Genomic DNA, 21287 nt, shown 5'->3' with positions numbered 1-21287 from the left:
ATTTTTTTCTTATATATCTATTTAAAATAATAACTTAACCTTTATAACTGTGTCCATCTCCAAAAGTCCTTTGTCATTTCCAACTTTGGCTGCAAGAAAAACGCAAGCTGGCACTACTTGATGCTGTAAAAAAAATGATTTAGTTGTTTGTTATAGAAAAAATACTTATATCTTAATTTTTTTCAAAAACTTTAAATTTTCTGGAAAATTTTCTTCATTAAAACTTTTTTTTATTAAACAGTTGCAAACTAGTTTAATTTAAATAAACTGTTTGTTATTTAAAAGCAATAGTTGTTTAAACAAGGACAACATGTATTGTTTTTTAGTTATATCGAAGTTATATTGTCAACTAATAACATTATTTACTTTCAATAAAAGAAAAGTAATAAAAATAAAAATAACACTAATAAAACTCACAATTTTAATTTTAGTGAAAGAGTATTTCATATAAAATCGTTGCATGTATTGAATTGCAGTGCTTATACAGAACGTGGATCTAAAGAAATATAGCTATTAGTCAAACACATGTCTCTATTATGAATTCAAATAATTATATTTTTTACTGTAATTCAGTTTGCATTGTAACTAGCTAAAATATTTACAGCTAACTTTATCTTATGTGATTAATAAGCAGACTTGTACCATAAATACGTCTAAAACATAATTTAACTTAACTTCGATCTAAAAGAAGTTCAAAAATATTGTTAATTGTTGCTTAAATGATATGAAATTTAACAATGAAACCAATTTTAAAGCTGTAAGTGCACTAACAAAGTCATTACAACTAACCGGTTCAACTTTTTTCCGAGATCTTCACAAAACTTTGCAGCTTGCTTACGTTTGATTTTTTCTACGTTAAGCGGCATTTGGTCAGTAAACTGGCAACTTGGCGGATCGTTCAGTTTATCAGTATTCAACAGTTGTTTTTGCGATTTAACCAAAAGCCTTGCAGTGTTTTCATCACAATAGTCAGTAAAATCGATGATATTATTAATCATTATTACTTTTCTAACTGAAATGTGAATAGTGAAGAATTGTTATTTTCAATATTAAAACTTAATTGTTGTTTGCACATTTGTTAATAAATGTTAAAAATGAAAAAGTCACATAACACTTATTAACTTTAACTTATTTAAGCTTTATACAAAATGTTTAAAAGATAACAAACCTGAATTTCATTAAAAAAGAATAAAAAAATGTACAAATCTAAGTATAATATCTTTTAGCTCAGATTAGTTAAATATAAAAAATAAACAGTACTCAAAATTTTGCACATTCTAAGAAATTCAGGCAAACTACATGTTAGAAATTCTTTAACTTCTACAAACTACTGTTTACTTCTAAAAACACAGTAATTTTTACTTTTTTTAGCTTTTGATTTTAAATATAGTACATATATTAAATTCTAAATTCCACTTTAATAAGAAAATTCATAAAAAAAGATATTATAATAACAAAAATACTTAAATAATATAACATATTATAAATGTCACTTTTAAAAGTTTTTATCTTTTTAAACAAAATCAAATTTATAATTTTTTTTTTGTTTTATTAATTTGTCAATAAGTAAAAACAAATAATCTTGTTTTTGTGAAAATATTTACTGAATATCAAAATGAGTACTCTAGTTACCAAAAAAACGGTATAAATATTTTTTTGTAAAAAAAAGAAAGGGTTAACTGAAAAAATATTTTGTTTAGAAAATCTGTTCTAGTTATTTACTTTATTTTGATAAATCGAAAAAATGAAAAATATCTTTCACAAATATAAAAAAATTAGAATCGTTAGATATTAAAAAGATCTAAAATAGGAAAGTTAAGTGAAGAGTTTATAGAAGAATGTTATATCTACGTTGCAAAAACCCATAAAAGTAATTAAAGCAGGGCTCAACAATTTAACAAACACAAAAAAAAATTAAAACCAGAAACTTATTTTTGATATCCAAAACTTATAAATTTTTCATCATGTGTAAGTTCATATATAATTTAAAAAAGTATTTATACATATATCTAGCCTTATTGTAATATTTCTCAAATGGTTTTGATCTTTTTCTTAAATAATAATACCAAATACCGTTACAAAAAACCTTAAACAAACTATATATTTTTAGATGCGTGTTTAGAAAGAAAAATATTTTAACACTACAAACTACTTAAATTTTTAATGTTAAAAAATTCTATTAAAAAACTATAATAAACACTTCTATTAAAAATATTTCTATTTTTCTTTAAACAAAAAACTTTCATATTTGTGTAGGTTTAAATGAATTTTCCCAGGTTAGCTTTTCTTTTAAAGTCTTTTGTATAGCCAATTCGAGCATGATTTTTTAACTTAAATAATGGAAATGTTAATTAGTACTTAGTTTTTACTTGGCATATCAACAACCGAACTCTGGCAGCCCAGGTGGTTACTTTGATCTAATTAAAAAGTTAAATTGTTATGCGAACACTTGTTATCATTAACTTTACTTTTCAAATGTTCTGTAACTATATATTAAAACCATAGAAGCCAAATGTAGCTGAAACGCGGAAAATTAGTTAAAAAATGAGCTATTTTCCACAATAGCTGTTAGCTTAGCATAAACCTATTTTAACCTAAATTTTGATTTTTATAGCAGAACGGCCTTGAGGGGCGTCACGTAAACGTAAAGGGGAATCTCGTTGTACTAAACATTTTGAAAAATAATTTATCAAAGTTTATAAACTGTAGTAACAATGCTTGTAACTACAAGTTGTAAGGCTTAAAATAATAAATTTAAACTGTGACAAGTTAAATTATTATAAAAGGTTTTAAAGGAACACTGCTCTTCAAATAAATTAAATTTGGAAATATTTAAAAAATGCTCATGCTCATAACTTTTATAAAAAAAATCATCAGTATAAAAAGTATAATAGTAAATTTCAGTTAGTTATATATATTTTTCATTGTTTTAGGTAGAAAATTAAATATTTAAATGTTAATTTAAACTTATATAAACTTTTTATATTGTTTAACGAAAATAAGACAAATGAGACTTTCAGCAAAATGTTAAGCTTAGTAAGTTTTCTATGAAACATTTCCAAATTCTTAATTACACTGATAATACAAATTTTTAAATTTACAAAGTGTTCAATTTAATGTTAAGAAGCAAAATAGAGGGTGAAGTAAATCTGATGGTTGTCTACCATAAAAAATTAAAATATCCTAGAAATAAAAAATAAATTGTAATTAAAGTCTTAAAATACTTAAAGATTTTTATCAAAAAGTTTTCTTTTTAGTTTAATTTTTGTAATCTATGTTATATATTTGAATGTTATAATGAATTTTTAAATGACTTGATTAAGTTTCAAATTACTATTTATTCAAACATAAGTTTATCATTTTTTCAAAAACAAAAATAAAGTTTAATTTTTTTTTTTTAAATTGCCTCTTTGACTTAATTTTTGCACATTTTTGCTGGTCACTATTTACTCAAAAAAAAAAAACAACAGATTGAGTATTAATGAAATAGGTAAATAAGATTTCTTGAAACAACCTATCTGCAAAATTTAATTTAATAATGCCACGCATTTTTAAAGTCTAGGGCTGTTTGTATAGTAGCCATATACAAAGTAGCCTACAAATGTGCATAACTGTGTTAACCATTAAAATAATAAAATTGGTTAACATGTGTTATTAAGTTAGTCCAGTTTTATAAGTTAACTCTTATTAAAAATATATTTAAAGACTCTCCTTTTGTAACAACTAAATATTTTAACTGTATAGTTATTAATTATTCAAGAGTTAGCTATATGACTTTAGACTAGTAAAAAACATTTTAAGTATTATTTTAGAACTTAACAGTTATATAATGTTTTCTTTTTAATTTTTAACACTTTATTTACTCTATTTAGCTCTTTTTTGATTTCTTAAGTAAGTTCTTCTGTTATTTGATAAATGTTTTTGTTTAAATTTTGGTTTTGATAAATCATGTTTTTCAAGAATTCTAGAAGTTATTATTTTGTAGCTTAAGTTTAGAAGTGTACAAATTTTTCTAAAAACAGCTGTGTTTAAATCAAAATCTAAACAATGTCTTTTATTCACTAAAAAAAATTAACAAAGTATTATGTAAAATAATCCTAAAAAATTTAAAAATAAGTTTTGTGTAATAAGTATATTAAAATGGTATTTAAATAATTGATCTTAATCATCTAATTGTTACAAAAAGGAATCATTAAGAACAGTTTTAATAAAATATTCATTAAAAAAATTTGATGGATTTGCTTCATTAAAAAAATTTTCAGCTCACATTTCCCATATCCTACAATATATGAGCAAAAAATAAAATTATGTCTTTTAAAGCATTTAAATAGTCAATGAAAATGTACATTAATTTTTGTGGTGGACTTTAGATAAAATGATTGTGCTAAAAATTAATGTTTCAGTTTTAAAATTTGTTTGTATCATGTAGAAATTTCACATCAGTAGATTAGTTTTTTTATAGTATCATCCATAAAGTCTATAGTAAGATTTTTTATACAACCAAAAACAGTTTCAATTAACTTTTAAGATATATTCAGTTTAAAAATGTTTCAGATACATACTGTGTGTGGCACTCTTAGGCTAGTATGAACTTTTTTTGAAATCTCATGCTAGTGTTGATTTTTAAGTATCTCATACCAGTTTTTATTTCTTACAATTATTGATTTTTAAAGTTCTTTTGTAATTATTTAGGTATCTTTTTGTATTTAAATTTAACTAGTATTATTTTTATTCGAAAATTTGCTAACCAAAACGTTTTGTTTCTATTTTATTATAAACTCTAACTAGTCTCAGGTAACACAGGCTGACTGTTTTGCCTCAAAGAGTGGCAATTTTGATTATTATTAACTCAGCTAAATTATAACTACTTCAACTTAGTAGTTAGAATAGTTAAAAGCAAACTATACATTTGTAATTTGTTTAAAAAGTAGGAAAAACATCTATCTAACTAACTAATGAATTTTTATTAAGTATTAAGTAAAAAAATATTTAATATTTATTTTAATACCTTATTACTTACAAAACAATGTTTTACTCCTATATTTGCATATAGGAGATCCTCAGTTGTTGTTAACAAATCTGAAAAAAAAAATTGAACAAATAAATGGAAGTAAAATAAAATTAAAAACAAAATATTGAAATAGGCATTTAAGTCAAGAACTTTAAATTGATTATTTAAAAAAAGTAACAATATTAGTAAAAAATATGTACAATTATGATTCCCAAGATTTATTTAATCCAAAATACTAAAAAAATATTATTTGTTATTTTATGATAGTTAACTTTATAACAGCCTATTTAATATAAAGCACTAAAACATTTATTTGTCACAGCTGGTTAAAAATGATAGTAGTCGAAATGGAAGCACCTACTAGGAACAATAAACAAAAATACACTTCTAAATGGAAATCTGTTCCTGAGTTTAAAGGTAAAGTAGTTGATTATTGCTTTACATAAATAAGACTTATCTATAAAATACAGAATATGATTTTACTAATAGACTGGATTATGCCTGATGTTTCTAGTTCATACCACGTAAGATGTAGATATTGTAAGAAGTGATTACAAGCGAAATGCTCAAGTCTTAAATACCATGCTAATACTAGCCAACATTTGAAAAAAGTTAATTTTAATTAATCATCCTACCAAAAATTTATAATAACAATTAAAAACATGTTAAGGGCTTTGGGATGTAGATCACCTTTTTTACAATTTAGTCTTATAATATTGAATTTTAAGTACTACAAGTTACAAGTTGCTTTTTACAAATTAAAAAAAATCAAATTACTTTTTGAGATATAGCAGGTCAAATTGGACAACAACAATAGGTTCCATTTGGGAGGGGAAAACTAAAACAGCAAAAAAAAGACTACTTCACTAAAAATCCATCTTCTTCTACGTTTTGGAGATAAATGCCACAAACTTACAGAATATGCTCCTTGCAATTTTTAAAAAATTGTGTAGGAAGAGAATTTAAACAAAAAAAATAAAATAATTTGTGACAAAAAAACAAAAAAAAATTGTTTGTTTTTTGTTTATTTTTTTATAATTTTATTTTTTTAATTTTAAAAACATTCTCTCTGAAAAAGTTTTAAAGTACTTTAAACAACATATCCTGAAAGTTTGAGGTATTTATCTCAAAAAACGTAAGAGAATATAGATTTTTAGTGAAATAGTCTTTTTTTGCTATTTTAGTTTGCCCCTCCCAAAAGGAACCTATTGTTGCCTCCCACTTTGACCTGATATATCTCAAAAATAGTTTTTTATTATTAAAATCAGTAAAAATCATCTTGTAGCTTAAAAACTCAATAAAATAAGATCAAAATGTGAAAAGTGTTTAACTCCCCTATGCCCTTAATACTTTTATTACAATTTTGTTAGTACTGCTTGATTTTAAAAATAACTAAGTTAATTTTCCTACTGATCTACTATTAGCATGTAGTTTTTATAGATATTCATGATTAAAACTTCAGTAACAGGTTTTATTCATTATTTTTTTCATAAATGGACTAGACTATGCATGCTTGTTTTCTAAAATATTATCATTTTGTTTAAACTTTACCTGAACACAGTAAGCTGAAAACGGATTAAAGCGGCCATTGGTTATAATAAAATAATTTTGCTGAAAAAAAATTGTACAAAGTGTTAAGGGCATAGGGGGGGTAAACACCCTTTTTTGGTTTTTGATCTTATTTTATATAGTTTTTACTAAGCTACAAGATGCTTTTTACAGATTTAAAATATTCAAAATAGTTTTTGAGATATAGCCGGTCAAAGTCAGAGGCAACAATAGGATCCTTATGGAAGGCGCAAACTAAAACGTCAAATAACTAGAAATCACTAAAAATCTATCTCCTCCTACGTTTTTTAAGATAACTACCTCAAATTTTCAGGATATGTTCCTTGCAGTATTTAGAAAATTCTATCGGAACAGAATTTAAAAATATTAAAAAATAAAAATTTTATAACAAAAAAACAAAAAAAAAAACTGTTTTTTTTGTTTATTTTATATATAAAATTTTTATTTTTTATTTTTAAAAAAATTCCTTCCGACAGAATTTTCTAAATATATCAAGGAATATTTCCTGAAAGTTTGAGGTAGTTATCTCAAAAAACGTAGGAGAAGATAGATTTTTAGTGAAATAGTCTATTTTTGCCGTTTTAGTTTGCGCCTCCCATAAGGATTCTATTGTCGGCTTTGACTTTGACCGGCTATATCTCAAAAACTATTTTGATTTTTTTAAATCTGTAAAAAGCATCTTGTAGTTTAGTAAAAACTATATAAAATAAGATCAAAAACCAAAAAAGGGTGTTTACCCCCCCCCCCCCCCCCCTATGCCCTTAAACATAGTTTGATTTCTTCGTTTTAAAATTGGTTTTGTTGTTTTTCTGCTTAAAGTATTTAAGAAGTTATGTAAGTTTAAATCCAACTATTTTTTGACTATACAGTTTGAAAACTACTCCGAATTCTTCATAGTTTTGACAAATTTTTTTTGCAGAATGTTAGAGAAAAATTTCTGTAAGATTAATTTAGAGAAACTTTTTTAGCATTTTTTTTAAACTTAGTTGAAATAGTATTGGTAAACACAATAAGTTATTTAAAAACTTAAAATTTTTAACTTATTTTTTTTTATTTGATATTTTTTCAAGAAAAAAGTGCAAATAGGCTTCAGGATGTTGCTTGTATAAACCTAAAATTAGTTAATTTCCTAATGATAATTTATTTTGGAAAATTGTATATAGAATTTTTATCATATTTGCTAAAACATTAAAAAATGAAGATATTTTAGCACCTAGCAGTTGAAATACTTATTCTCTTTTAGAAATACTTTGTAATTACCATAAATACATCAATGAAATTTTCTAAAGATTATAAGTTTTAAATTGGGAAATATACACTTTTTTTCAACTTTTCAAAGAATTCTGACATTTTTTAACACTAAACCAAAGAAAACAAAAAACCTAAAAAAAGTTTTTATATAAAAGTTTCTAAGGTATTTTTTAGCAGTTGATGTTGGCCTTAATTTTGACATAAATTTTAGGTTTTTCAACTTATTTTTCTCTATTTAAAAAGTAAAAATTTGCTACATTTAAGCTTACATAATTTAATTTTATTCACTGGCCACTAGTGAGATATTTATATAACAATACTTTAATAATTATTTTTACTGAGAGATTGTTTCTTCCAAAGTATGTTAAAGTCCACAGTTTTCATTTAATAAAATGTTTAATATTGAAGAATAATATACTACACGTACATGTTTTGCATATGAAAGCAATTTAAATCTAACTAAATTCTATATGAACATTTTATAAACATTAAAAGTATTATCAGTAAACATCCAATTATTTCTAGTAATCTATTAAGTTTGATAAAGTGTATTTTGTATTTGTATCAAAGTTGTTTTTTATTTTTTATTTAACTTTTTTATTAAAATATTTGTACAAATTGATTAATTTTTAATGTTTTATACTTGAATAAATTTTATAGCTTTCTATTTTTAATGATATTTTTTGTTTAGTATTAATGTGTTTATTCTAGTTCAACCTATTTAAAAAAAAACTTTTTTGACTTAACAGGAATTCATATCACTTGAAGCACATTTTAGTAAAGCCAATCGCAAAAAGTTGGTTAAGATTTCGAGAGACTGTTCCAGTTTGATAGTTGTTCCAGGAGCACTCATCTCTTTAAGTTAGTTTTTTTTTAATATTTCATTTATTCTAAATAACTCATCAGTGTTTGTAATTTATCTATTTATTATTTTTAGACCATCTTCCTTAATTAAAAAGATACTTTGGTCTTTAAGTTAGTTAAAAAAAAGCTTTTACCTTTCAAATTTTTTTTTTCAACTTAATAAAAGTATGATTCCAATTTTTCCACTTCATAATACTTATATTGTTTTTCTAACTCTTCGTTTTAAAATGTATAATATTATTATATTTAACTACAATGGATTTTCAAATATTTAAAAATTTATTTTTGAGTGATAAACAAGTTTTTGAAATTCTAATTTCTGTAAAAAGTTTCAAATACAAACATATGTAAAACAAAGCTTTTGTAGGAATATTTTAAAAGTTTTAACTAATTTACACAACCTTTATTATGTTCTTAACAAATAATAAACAAAAAACCTTGAATTTGTTTTATTATTTTTTTTTGCAATTAAGAAAAACATAAAATATATCAATTAAACTTAGATATAAATTTACTAAAATGCAAAAAAAAATCAACAAATTTTAAAACTTTTGTATAAAATTTTTTATTTTTATTAGAATGCTAATCCAAGTTTAAGTAAACATTAGAGATTGAAAATACTCAAAATGCTTTATTTTCTGTTATAATTTGCTCTTGTTTTGTGGCATGTAATACAACTTTCTGATCAAAAGAACTGTAATTTTTATTTTTAGTTAACTTTAATATTACTTCATGAATACTGTATCGGTTGAATTGAAGTTTAATAGATGCTAAAGAATTTTGAAAAAATGTATAGCTTGATCTTACTTTGTAGATTTTTAAATAAACTATATGTTGTTTATTTAAATTATTTAACTAATTTTAAATATAGCTGTTTAAAGTTAAGAGCACATTTAATTTTAAAAATATTTAACAAATGTTAAATTTACAATGATAGACAATAAAATGACTTAGATAATTGTTTGAACTAAAAGAAAAAAAATTAAATTGGTTTTATATATGTTTTGTAACTATAAATATATGAATTTTTGTTATATAATAAGTATTTCATTTCCTAATTGTTTGCAATTTTAATTATAATACATTAAAAATAACATACTTCACTCCTAGGGTAACTTGAAGTAATTTGTTCTAAATGTTTTTTCAGGTAAACTTTAAAAAAATATTTTTTTTTTAACCTTTTTAATTTTTAATTAGTTCAGTACATATTTATTATTTTATTACCAACAGTTTTATGTAACAAATTTTGCACTTAAATAAATTTAGTTGTGTTCTAATTGTTCACAAAATGTTGTTCTTGTGTTTTTTGAAGATATAGAACTAATAGTTTCAAAACAACTTAAGTAATTATATAAACTACTTCTTTTTTAATTAAAGTGTGTTCAAAAAAATATTTTTTTGTATTATTAGATCTTTTAAATTTATTTAGTTTTGAACAAAAAAGTAAATTTTTGGTTGTTATTTATAGTCATGTTTATTAAAAGATCAAACATTTTAAAAATTATATACTGTAGCAGTTAACTTTTTAAAGTGATGTATGTTAAAAGATTGATAGTTTCAATAAAAAATTCCTCCTTGTATGGTTTTTTTTACATTTTGGTGTTATTTTTTAGACAGAAAAATTAATTAAGTGGCTTAAAAATAAAAAACAGTTACTGTTTAAAGCAATTTGTTTTAATTGCTTTGGAGTTTCTTTATGTTTTAAGCCAACTTTACAATCTACAATGTTATTACTGATGTTTTTTCTACTTATTTTTTATAAGTTAAGAGTTTATTTAGTTTTAGTCTATTTAAACTATTTTTTACATTAAATGTAAAATTTTACTAACTTAGTATACAAACTTTTTTTTTAAATTTTAGAAATAGTAACAGTTTTTTATTCAGTGTTTCAACTTATGAATTGTTGGTTTTGTTAAAACTTATTTGTCTTGTTGATATCTGATTTACTAGTTTTTTAGAAATGCTTAAACAAATCAGCTGTATAAACCAAGCTTATGTAACATTTTAAAATATTTTTCAACTCATATTGTATTTTTATTAAACCTCTGTTTTCGTTCAGATGTTTAAAATAATTGAATGTTTAAAACTAAGTTAAATTTTTACCTCGTACCTTGGAAGTTTTGTTTTTAATAGAATATTTTGATATTTAGTGTGTTTGATCTTAAAATGCTTTTTAAGCTGTATCTTTCTATTAATTTTCTTCATACTAAATTTAAAGTTATTCACAATTTTTTTATCATAAAAGCTTTTATAGAAATGAAATTTTGAAACTACAAATGTAAGCTCTACTTTTTATGTGAAAACTACCTTTTAGAAAAAATAGTGTAGAAATTTTTTAAAATCTAGTTGATTAGTCTTTTTAATTTCACAGTAGATTATTTGATGTTTTTTGACCTTTTTCTTATTAATTTTTCAAATAAATACCTAAAATAATGACATAAAACATTTAGTTATGAAGCTTAAATAGTATTACCTATTATTTTTATGGTTTAGTTTTAAGGAGTACCAATAGAAGCAATTTAATTCTAATAGCTTTAATCCATTTGTTTTTCATTATTATGATGAACAAAAAAGATTAAAAGACCAGCTTAAAATTTAAAATAAATTCTTCTAGGTGTTTTATATTGTAAAATAAGTTTTACTGTTTATAAGATGTGATTTTTAGTTATGTAAATAGTTTTGCAGGATTTTAGACAGTGAACTATTACAATTTCTGCAATTAATATTTCTGCAATTACTTTGATTTGTTTTTATTATTTGTTTTTTTTTATACGTTAACTATGATAGAGCTTTAGTTTTTAATATATTTTTTTTAGCTAGTTTATTGCAAATTTTTTCAACAAGTTACTTAATATATTTCAAGTATTGGAAAAAATACTTAAATTAGCTACAAAAATTATACTAGCTACTTTAAGCTAATGAATTTTTTACATCTAAAAGTTTTCTGTATCCTCAAGGTAAATGTACTGAATTTGTATACGTCCAATTATTAGAAAAGCTATCTTTTTTTTTAAGTTTATCCAAAAATTCTGTTCACTGTAGGAATATATACAAACTAAATAAATAAAGATTTTTTTGTTAATAAAATTTATTATAAAACTGATAAATAACCTTTTCATTAAGTACACTTGCTAAATTTCACTTTGTATTCAAAATAAAAGTCTAAAACTATATTAATATTACAGTTCGATAATAAATTAATGTATTTTTTAAAATACTCTACTAATAATAAGAAAAAAAAGCTTTTATCCACTATTATCGTTAAAATTTAAACCAAAATTTATTACAAAAAGGTTACATATTTTGAAGTTACTGTAAATTATAAAAAAATCATTGTCTAAACATTAAGTACCATTTCATTTACATATTTTTAAAAGAGTCGTTTTTTAATAAAAATATAAAAACAATCTTATAATTTGCTTTTTTTCAAAAAAAAGTGTTTATTACTGCTATTTTGAGACTGAATTTACAGAAATATATAATTAAAGTTCTTAATCAAGAAATGATTTCTTTGATTCGAACATTTAGTACATTTAAAAAATTTTTGTTTTGTTTTTCTTTAATTTTATAATGTTTTTATACATTTATTTAAATAAATTAGAAAAAAACTCATTAATAATAATACCTTGAAGCAAATATTAAACTTAAATTCACTTAACTTAAAATTGAAAAAGTTATATACTAAGCAATTTTTTTAAATTAAATTTAATCCAAAATTAAACAGCAGTGCGAACTCAATATTTGCAAATTTAACCGACTGTGCGAACTCAAAAAACTCGAACCTAACTTATAGACTTCTGCATTTGAAAATAATTTTAAGTATGAGCAAAAAACTGTGAGCAACTTTTAAATACCGGAATTTGTACTTTTAGTTTGCAAGAATTATTCTTTTAGTATTTTAGTCTAAAGAAGTTAATTTCAGTAAACTGAAAGTTAATAAGAATAGCACTATAGTATAGTGTTTTATTTGTAGACTAATTCATTTGCTGAAATTCAAAGAAAGCCAAACTTAGCTCTTGGGCGATACTTAACGGTTAAAAATTTGTATATGTCAATTTTCCTATAGAAGTTGAATGAGGGCAAAAATAGCAGAAAAATTCTGGCAACTATGATTAAAACTGTTTGATTTGAAGAGATAATGTATTGCAATTTTTTAGTGTTTTAAGATTGTTATAAACGTTTTATATTTTAGTTGTTTCTTATCTATCTAAGTTTCACTTTTGTATTGAAAACAATTCAAAATTTTAAATTAGTTTTTGCCTAAATTAGAAAATTAAATTTCTTACAAAATTAAATGGTCACTCACATAATATAAACATATGTAAATCTTACAAAAACTATAGGTACATAATGGTCGTATTGAAAGCTAAAAAATACTTTTGTACGTAAAATTTTATAAAGTTAGAGAAAAATTTTTATTTAGTTATCATTGTTAATAAAGTATGGTATAATGATATTTATCCTGTTTAAATATATTATAAAATAATACTGATAAAAAAAACTTTCATATTATGCCGTATGAAAACATTTTCCATTCAATGTTATATCAGAATTTCCCTATTTTTTTAATATAACGATTTTAAATAAACTAAAAAAGTAATGGCCTCCTCTAATTATTTTTATAAAAAATCGACTTTCTTTTTGATCTTTTCATGAACTGAAGAACTTCTGGTGTAATTATAAAAACAACCCTTAAAAATACATAAGACCCATTTTTACAACCCCTATGACCAAACTATTTCCGCACTTCCCTTCTAAGCTTGTAAACCATTTTTTTAAATTGTATGACCCACTTTCGGAAACCCTTTGTGGTATGGAATCAGGTTCTATATAAATTCTATTTTAGAAGAATCCACAATTCGTTATATTAAAATAGGTTTTATTGATATACTTTTATTGTAAAGAATTTTTTTCTGTTATATACAGTTTATATTTTGTCTAGGACAAGATGTTAAAAGGTATCTGTGGTTTGCGACTTGATAACCGAAAGGGTTTTTTCGTGCACCAGCTCTTAGGATCAAGTATTTTGAGCGGATTTTCTGTTGCTAAATAAAGTATACTGTTGTTTGAATGTATATTCTATATTTTGTTAAAATAAAGCAGATTACATATTTTGTTATGTGAATGTAGATTAAATATTTTCTTATATGATAACTCAAATAATTTCTGTTATACTAAAGCACACTCCCTAAACGATGCTGTTGGCATTTAACTTTAATAATGTATTCTTATCTATATTTATCACATAAACAAACATTAAGTTTTATATAATAAATCCCTCTTTGCTATTATATAATTAGTATTTTTGAAATTATATTACAATCATATAGGATACTTGCCTCCTTTAAATACTGCCTAAAGGCATGCAGCAATTTGCTTTCAAATGTCAATTAGTCTCTACAGTCATAGTACTCTTAAAAGCATAATTATTTGTTTATATTATTAAGCTTACAATATTGTTTTTACAATACTAAATTGAAACAAAAAAAGATGTTTTTTTGTCATTAAGAACTTGTAAAAAATATACTTTAATTAGACTTTTTATATATTTTAAAATCAGCTATTAGTTACTCTTTTCATTAAACAATTAAATTATAAAATGATCACTTTTTTCCAACTATATTTAAACTAGTTGTTTTATTTTATACAGTTTTGTGTTTTACTCGGGTATGGAAATACTGTTTTTTAAACAAGTCTGGCCCCTAAAACATTTTTTAGTAAGTTATACAATCAAATCTAAAACATTTGCAAACTAAAATTTTATCCACTAAAGCTTGAATTTACGAACTGCAAATATAGCAAGAGTTATTATTTTGAAAATGTTATTGAGTGCAAATTTAAAATACTTTCAGAAGTTGTTAAATAAGTTTTCCAAATACATTCCAAAGTAACATTTGCAAGTTAGTGAATTGATACATTCATAAATGCACTGTGTACTTATACACTTACATATGGAACAGTTTTGTTACAAACTAGAATTATATTCTTATTAATAAGCATTACTAATCAGTTTTGTTGACGCTAACTAGTGTTCAATTCTTCAACTTAAGCGTTATATCAAATAAGAATAAGAAAAAACGTGATTTTATTTTCAGTTAGACTTAATAAAATTTTCATATATTTTAAAGCATTGTTTATTAACATACATTTTCTCAAGTTACTTTTAATAACTACTGTTAATAAACTTATAACTTTTAGAAACAATTTATTTTTAAACGAAAGCGATAAACAACTATAGACTTTTTTCAAAAAAATATTCTTCATATTTTAAAAACAATACTGTATTACATTATGAGTTAATTTGCTTTTAACGCGTATATATCGTCATTTGTCTGTCAAACATGCGTTACTTCTATTTTTGTTGCAAGCCGTGTATCGATAAGTTGCGATAAAATTGCGTTCGCATCAACAAGATGAGCTAAAGCCTATGAAGTTTAATTTACATTTAAGAAAGTATACTTTGTCAAGTAAAGAATAAATTGTACTTAGCCAAGGTTGTAAGTATTTTGCATGAATTGTATTATAACAGATTATCTGTTCACTAACTTTTACAATTTCTTTTTTGAGTTTTGATAACAACTAAAATATAATAAACATTAAATTAAAGTGTGTTTTATTCATAACTTGAGAATAAGTGACTTTAAGGTAAGACCAATATTTGTAATTTTACTACAGCAAGCTGCTCGAAAGTAAAGCAGTCAGTTTAGTGAGTACTTGGAGACCACATATGTAAAATCATATACATAACCAGTATCATAAATATATCTGTGGTTATAGTTTTAGTTTTAAAATGTACTTCAGTATTACTATTTAGCACAGCTAAAAAATTGATTTGGTATTTCAGTCAATCTGCTTCTATATATTCACGATTTTTTTTTCACTTAAAATCTGCAATATAACCTAAAAAATTAAAACTTTTTTATAAAATAGTATGTGTATGGTTAATGAATTATGTCAGTTTGAAAAAACAGACATCAGTAGAAAAAGTGATGTTCAAATTTGCTAAACTGATCGACATTTTTTGTCAAACTGCTAGAATTTTTTTTATGGCTGTTATTTATTTTTTATCAACAGTTTTATTGTTACTTTATGATTACAATATATAATGTTCTAAATATTTGTAGAAAAACTTTGCTTTAAATTTTTTGATATTTAACAAATTTCATTTAGTTTGAAACACATAACTTTATTATTGCGTGAATAGATTCAGTTCTTTATGGAGTTAAGTTTCTTTATCTTACCGTTATATGCTTTAAACTACATTTACCCGACGTCTTTTTACGATAAACTTAAATAAATAAATACACAATTATGTAAGTAACGAGATTTATTATGAAGGAAATATTAATAAACATGGTTCGTAAAAACAAATTAAAAACACTGTTTATTCATAAATCACAAATGACTTTTTTGCAAATATATTGCTAATACATTTTTAAATCAAACAATTGGTTCTATTTGTCACTTTTTAAGTGTCAAGTTTTATAGTAATATCAATGCTTTTATAGTTATACAATTTAACTGAATATTTATTTATGTTGTCCATGCTTAATTGAATCTGTACAAGCTTTGCGACAAGTATTTTTCTAAGTTTTAAATTGTAAACTAATATTTAAATTGAGAAATTTTACTTTATTTAAGAGAACTTTACTTCAAATAAATATAATAAAAATAAACTTAATAAATATACGTGCTGTTCGTTTGTGACCGGTTCCGATGAGATAAATCTGATCTCGTCAAACAATTAAAAGGGTGCTGCACTAGCAGTATTTTTTTACATGAAAAAAACCATATATAGTAAGTATTTTTATAATGATTTACTTTTGAGCTTTTTATTTTTTAAACGATCATTTTACTCACAACTGTAATATGAAATATTGCAAGTAATAGTAAAATAGTAAAGTATAAATTTATAACAAAGATTAAATTTAATATTATTGTAACTTTATAAATTCTAAAGTTATACTTATACATGAATGTTTGTTATAAAAACTTTGTTTAATCTACGCTTTTAAACATTTTCTAAAAAAAGTAATGAAAATACGTGTAAACTAAACTACAAAAAAATTCAAAAAGTGTAAGTATTGTTTATTAAATAAACTTTGAAACAGCATAAGGAATTACAACTGTTTATGAACTAATTGATAAAATTTATAAACTGACTAACAGTTCATAGAATAAAAAAAAATTATAAAAAAGAAATGAAAGCGTTAGTGCTTGTCTTCTAACATAATCATTTAAATACAGTATTACATGAAAAAAGCTATGGTATACTTTTACTTTTTACACTTTTATCAAGTTGACATACTTATGTGATTAATTTGTTCAACAATCGTAAACTATTATAAGTAAAAATTATAAACTAAACTAAAAATTTATTCATATGACTAAATGCAAAAAATTACTTTTAATAAAAAGTTTGATGAAACTTAACATATTTATTCGTAAGTTAGTAAATATAAAAAAATTACTGAATATTTGTGTTTAACCACAGAAAAACAACCTACTTGTACTATATGATGATTTTTTCGTTTATCTAAGTACCATTCGTTAAATTAAAAAAATAAAAGAAAGTTACTCAATTTAATTTTACTTTTACTGTTTTAATACTCTAAGACTCAATCATTAAAGTTTAAGTTATCCATACATAGATAATACCTAATACTTCAAATAATTCGAATTATATTGGCTAAAAGTAAATATAAATATAATTTAACTTTTAAACTATATACCATTTGATACTAACAACTGTTACTATTTAAAATTAAGATTATTTAATTTTTTATTTTGTAAACATGTGTCAATACACAAAGATGTTCATACATCTAGCATGGATATTTAATTTAGAAAAAAATTGCTAGAACTGCTCTACTGGGCACAACTTATACATAAGACCACCAATTAAATTCCATGTTAAATCTTAATAGCTGTCAGCTCGTAACTTAATTTTAGTTGTTAGGTTGATGTTTAGAAAGATAGTAATGTTGTATATATATATATATATAAATATATATTTATACGTAATAAAATTTTTAATGAATAGATTAACACTCAAATTTTTCTTTCCGATATATTTCGTCAAATTCTCTTCAGAAAAATACAATTGAAACGATACAATAAAACACAACAAGTATATATACAAAAAGTTTTACGAATTAAATAACTAATCGAATGAGTAAACGTTAATGTAATCAAAAAAAAAATGTAATCCTCAAAAACTTAAACTTAAACCAAATTTATGTAAAAAGAAAGAATTCGACTACACATTAACCTTAGTTGATTAAGACCATTTTGTGTTGATTTTTAAAGTTTTTGTTGATTACATTTTTTTTGATTACATTTACTTTTACTAAATCGGTTAGTTAATTAATTTATACAACTTTTTGTATATATACTTGTCGTGTTTTATTGTATTGATTCAATTGTAATTTCCCTGAAGAGAATTTGACGAAATATATTGGAAAGAAAAAGTTTGAGTGTTCATCTATTCATTACAAATTATAAAATAAAGTCTGATGTTTAAATTCCTAATAAAGTTTTATTTTAGGTAACACATAAAAGACTTTAAAATAGTAGTTAAAGAGTTAAAAATATTGTTGTACTTAAATTTAAATTTTTTAAAACCTTTTAAATGTGTTAAATGATTTGATAAATCCCTGTAAAACAGTTTACTGTTCGCCAAATATACCTTTTGTCGATTAGTATATGCATAAAATAAACTTGGGATAAGAATACAGCTATAACAAAACGTAAAAAAAAATTCTGTGTAAAAGTTATTTTTAATAAACAACAGTTTAAACAGTTTAAAAATTATTAAAAAGTATCAAAATTATTACTAATCTGTTAATATTTGCTAAAACTTAATACTACATTTTAATTTATGATAAAATTGTTGTTCTTAAAATAAAATAAAAACAAATGTTAAACAAGTGTATGCTTGAGAAAAAGCTGAGTTTTTCATATAAAACTTAAATAAATTTTTGTAAATAACAATTATAAGGTAAGATGAACACACAAAAGTAAAACAATACATTACAAAGTTGTAAAAATTTTATTGTGTACATGTTATCGAAAAAAAATGTTTTAATTAGTAGCAAATTTAAAACTGAATATTGTATGTAGCTGTTGGGTGAAAATTCTAATTCCGCTCACGATAAGCTTGACTTAGCCTAAGTCCATAATCCGGAATAACGAACCCACGATACATATCTGATGAAATAGTATTAATAGAGTGAACTTAGTGAATTGCTAAGAACTCTTTAATAGTGAAAAGAAGCAAAACTTTTAAGTATTGTTTCTGATTGGAATTTAGAATCCAAAATGGTTATGATTTGCTTTAGGTTTTAGATAAATTATTAAAAAAAAAATAAGTATTAGATAGTTACCATACAAAAAAAAGACTAACTATTTAAATAAGTTTTCGTTTAATTAAAGCTAATAAAAAATTTAGTTTATAAAACAAACTTAAACAGTTTATATTAATATTTTTTTAAGTAGAACAAATTCTAACCCTCCATGATATTCAATTAAATCAATCGTTATAGTATTACTGAAACCACTGTTATACTTTTCTTCAGTCGAATGAATTTTTATTTTGAAGGTATCATTGACTTTGAATGTTGAAACTTCGAGTTCGAAAAGATTAGCACCCTTTAATACGGCATTAGGATCTACGACACCGTTCTTATACAGCTTTGGAACCTGAGTTAAACATTTAATAATATATCATGTGCAATTGTAACATCACGTAATAAAAAGTCTGTGTCAACACATCATCGAAAAATAGCATAAAGGTTTTGAATTTCTGTTTAAAAAAGAATAAAAATAAATAAAACGTTTTGATAGCTGTAATGCCTTTTGACAACAGATTAACTTAACTTTTATACTTGTAAAATCTTAAAAATAAAACAATGATTCTGTTGGTACAAAGTTTGTAATAATAAAAAGACTTACGAAAGTGCTTATCTCTTCTTCTGCAACTGAGTTAAAATGGAAATGGAATGTTTTCCAGCGATGTAAGTCGCAAGCCCAAATCGTAGGTTTGCCAGGAATGTGCGATGAAGTTTTCAGTTTGAAATGATCTTCTACAAAATGGCCGCATGGGGCGTACATATCTCTATTCCACATAGGTCCGAAATGTCTTATCTTTAAAAATAAAAAAAAGTAGTGGTATATATAATACTAAATTGTTAGTTTTTTTTAAACGCTTTTCTTTTAAAATAAAAGTTTTTTGTAGTTAATTCAAATTTATTAACTAGTTTTCTATCTTAAAACATGCTAGTGTCATCTAAATGACGCTGTTTAAATTTATGTGTAGCGTTGCTTTGTTTACAACAACAGTTATAGAAAATGTTAATTTTCAAAAATTTGTGTATTGCTTAATTATTTTTGATTTGTAAAAATGACGCTGTGTTTTTCAATGTGTAGCGTTACTTTGTTTAAAATAAAAGTTCTAATTAAAATACTAAATTTCAAAAACTTGTAAAATGCTCAAGTATAATTAATATGTTTTTGTTTGAACTGAGATTACCTTTTTAATTTTGAAATTCAAAATAAAGTAAAAGATTTTACTATGTAAATAGTGGTATACTTTAACACTGACAACATATCTAAATAATTTTTTTATCTTTATTTAAAACAACATCATTATAATAAAAATATAATTATAATTAAACAAAATATTTCTTAGTTTGTCCGCAAACAAAAAACTAACAACAACATCGTGTTGAACATCGGGCTTTATAGAATTTCCCTTCGATTTCAAGTTAAACCAGTTTTTTGTTTGCCCCTCGCTACCCCACTTTTCATTAGGGTTCTCATCATTGTTTGTGTTGACGTAAGCGACATAATTTTTCATGTACAAATCTTTTCTTTGAGTGGCCAACGTTTTATCCACTATTTCAAAGGCAACGAAAGGGTTCTTTCTTATTGGCTCTCTGCTTGTAAAGTCAATTATTTCCAATGCTGAATAAGTTTGAATAATCAGTTAGGTCAGTTACTGAGCTGCTTCTTAAAATATAGATTACCAACAATAAAGTTTGAAAACAAAAAAGGTATGATCAAAAGAAAGCCTTACCTTTTAAAGCACATTCACAAGTACCTGAAAGTAAATACAAAATTTATTTTTTTTTTTGAAGAGTACAAATAACTCAAACAAGTGATATTGAATTTCCTAGAAACTAAAACGTTAGCTAAGTTAAGAGTAAGGTTTATAGAATTTTCTGATATCAAAATTTAAAGAAAACTTTCAAAAAAGTTGTTTAAAATAATAAAACGATCATTACTTACATTAAGTGAATAAAATCGTTTTTGAAGCCAATTTTTCAATAAAAATTTTGTAGTTCTAAAGAATAAAAATAAAACTAGTTACTATTTTCACATCCGACCATAGTTCCTTGCCATTCGTCACATTTGTTTATCCAATCTGTTCTTAAATTGCCTTTTGGAAATCTAAAATTCACCGGATTGCCAACGACAACATCTGGAGTTGGAAAACGTTAAAAGTTTTATTACTATTTACATGGTGTTTTTGTTTTATTGTACATACCAGGGCCACGCACAGTTAAGTCATAGGGAGTAAGAAGCAACTAAA

This window comes from Thalia democratica, chromosome 6 (assembly GCF_965202585.1).
Source record: "Thalia democratica chromosome 6, ktThaDemo2.hap1.1, whole genome shotgun sequence".
Classification (NCBI taxonomy): Eukaryota; Metazoa; Chordata; class Thaliacea; order Salpida; family Salpidae; genus Thalia; species Thalia democratica.
This window is presented reverse-complemented; position numbering follows the sequence as displayed.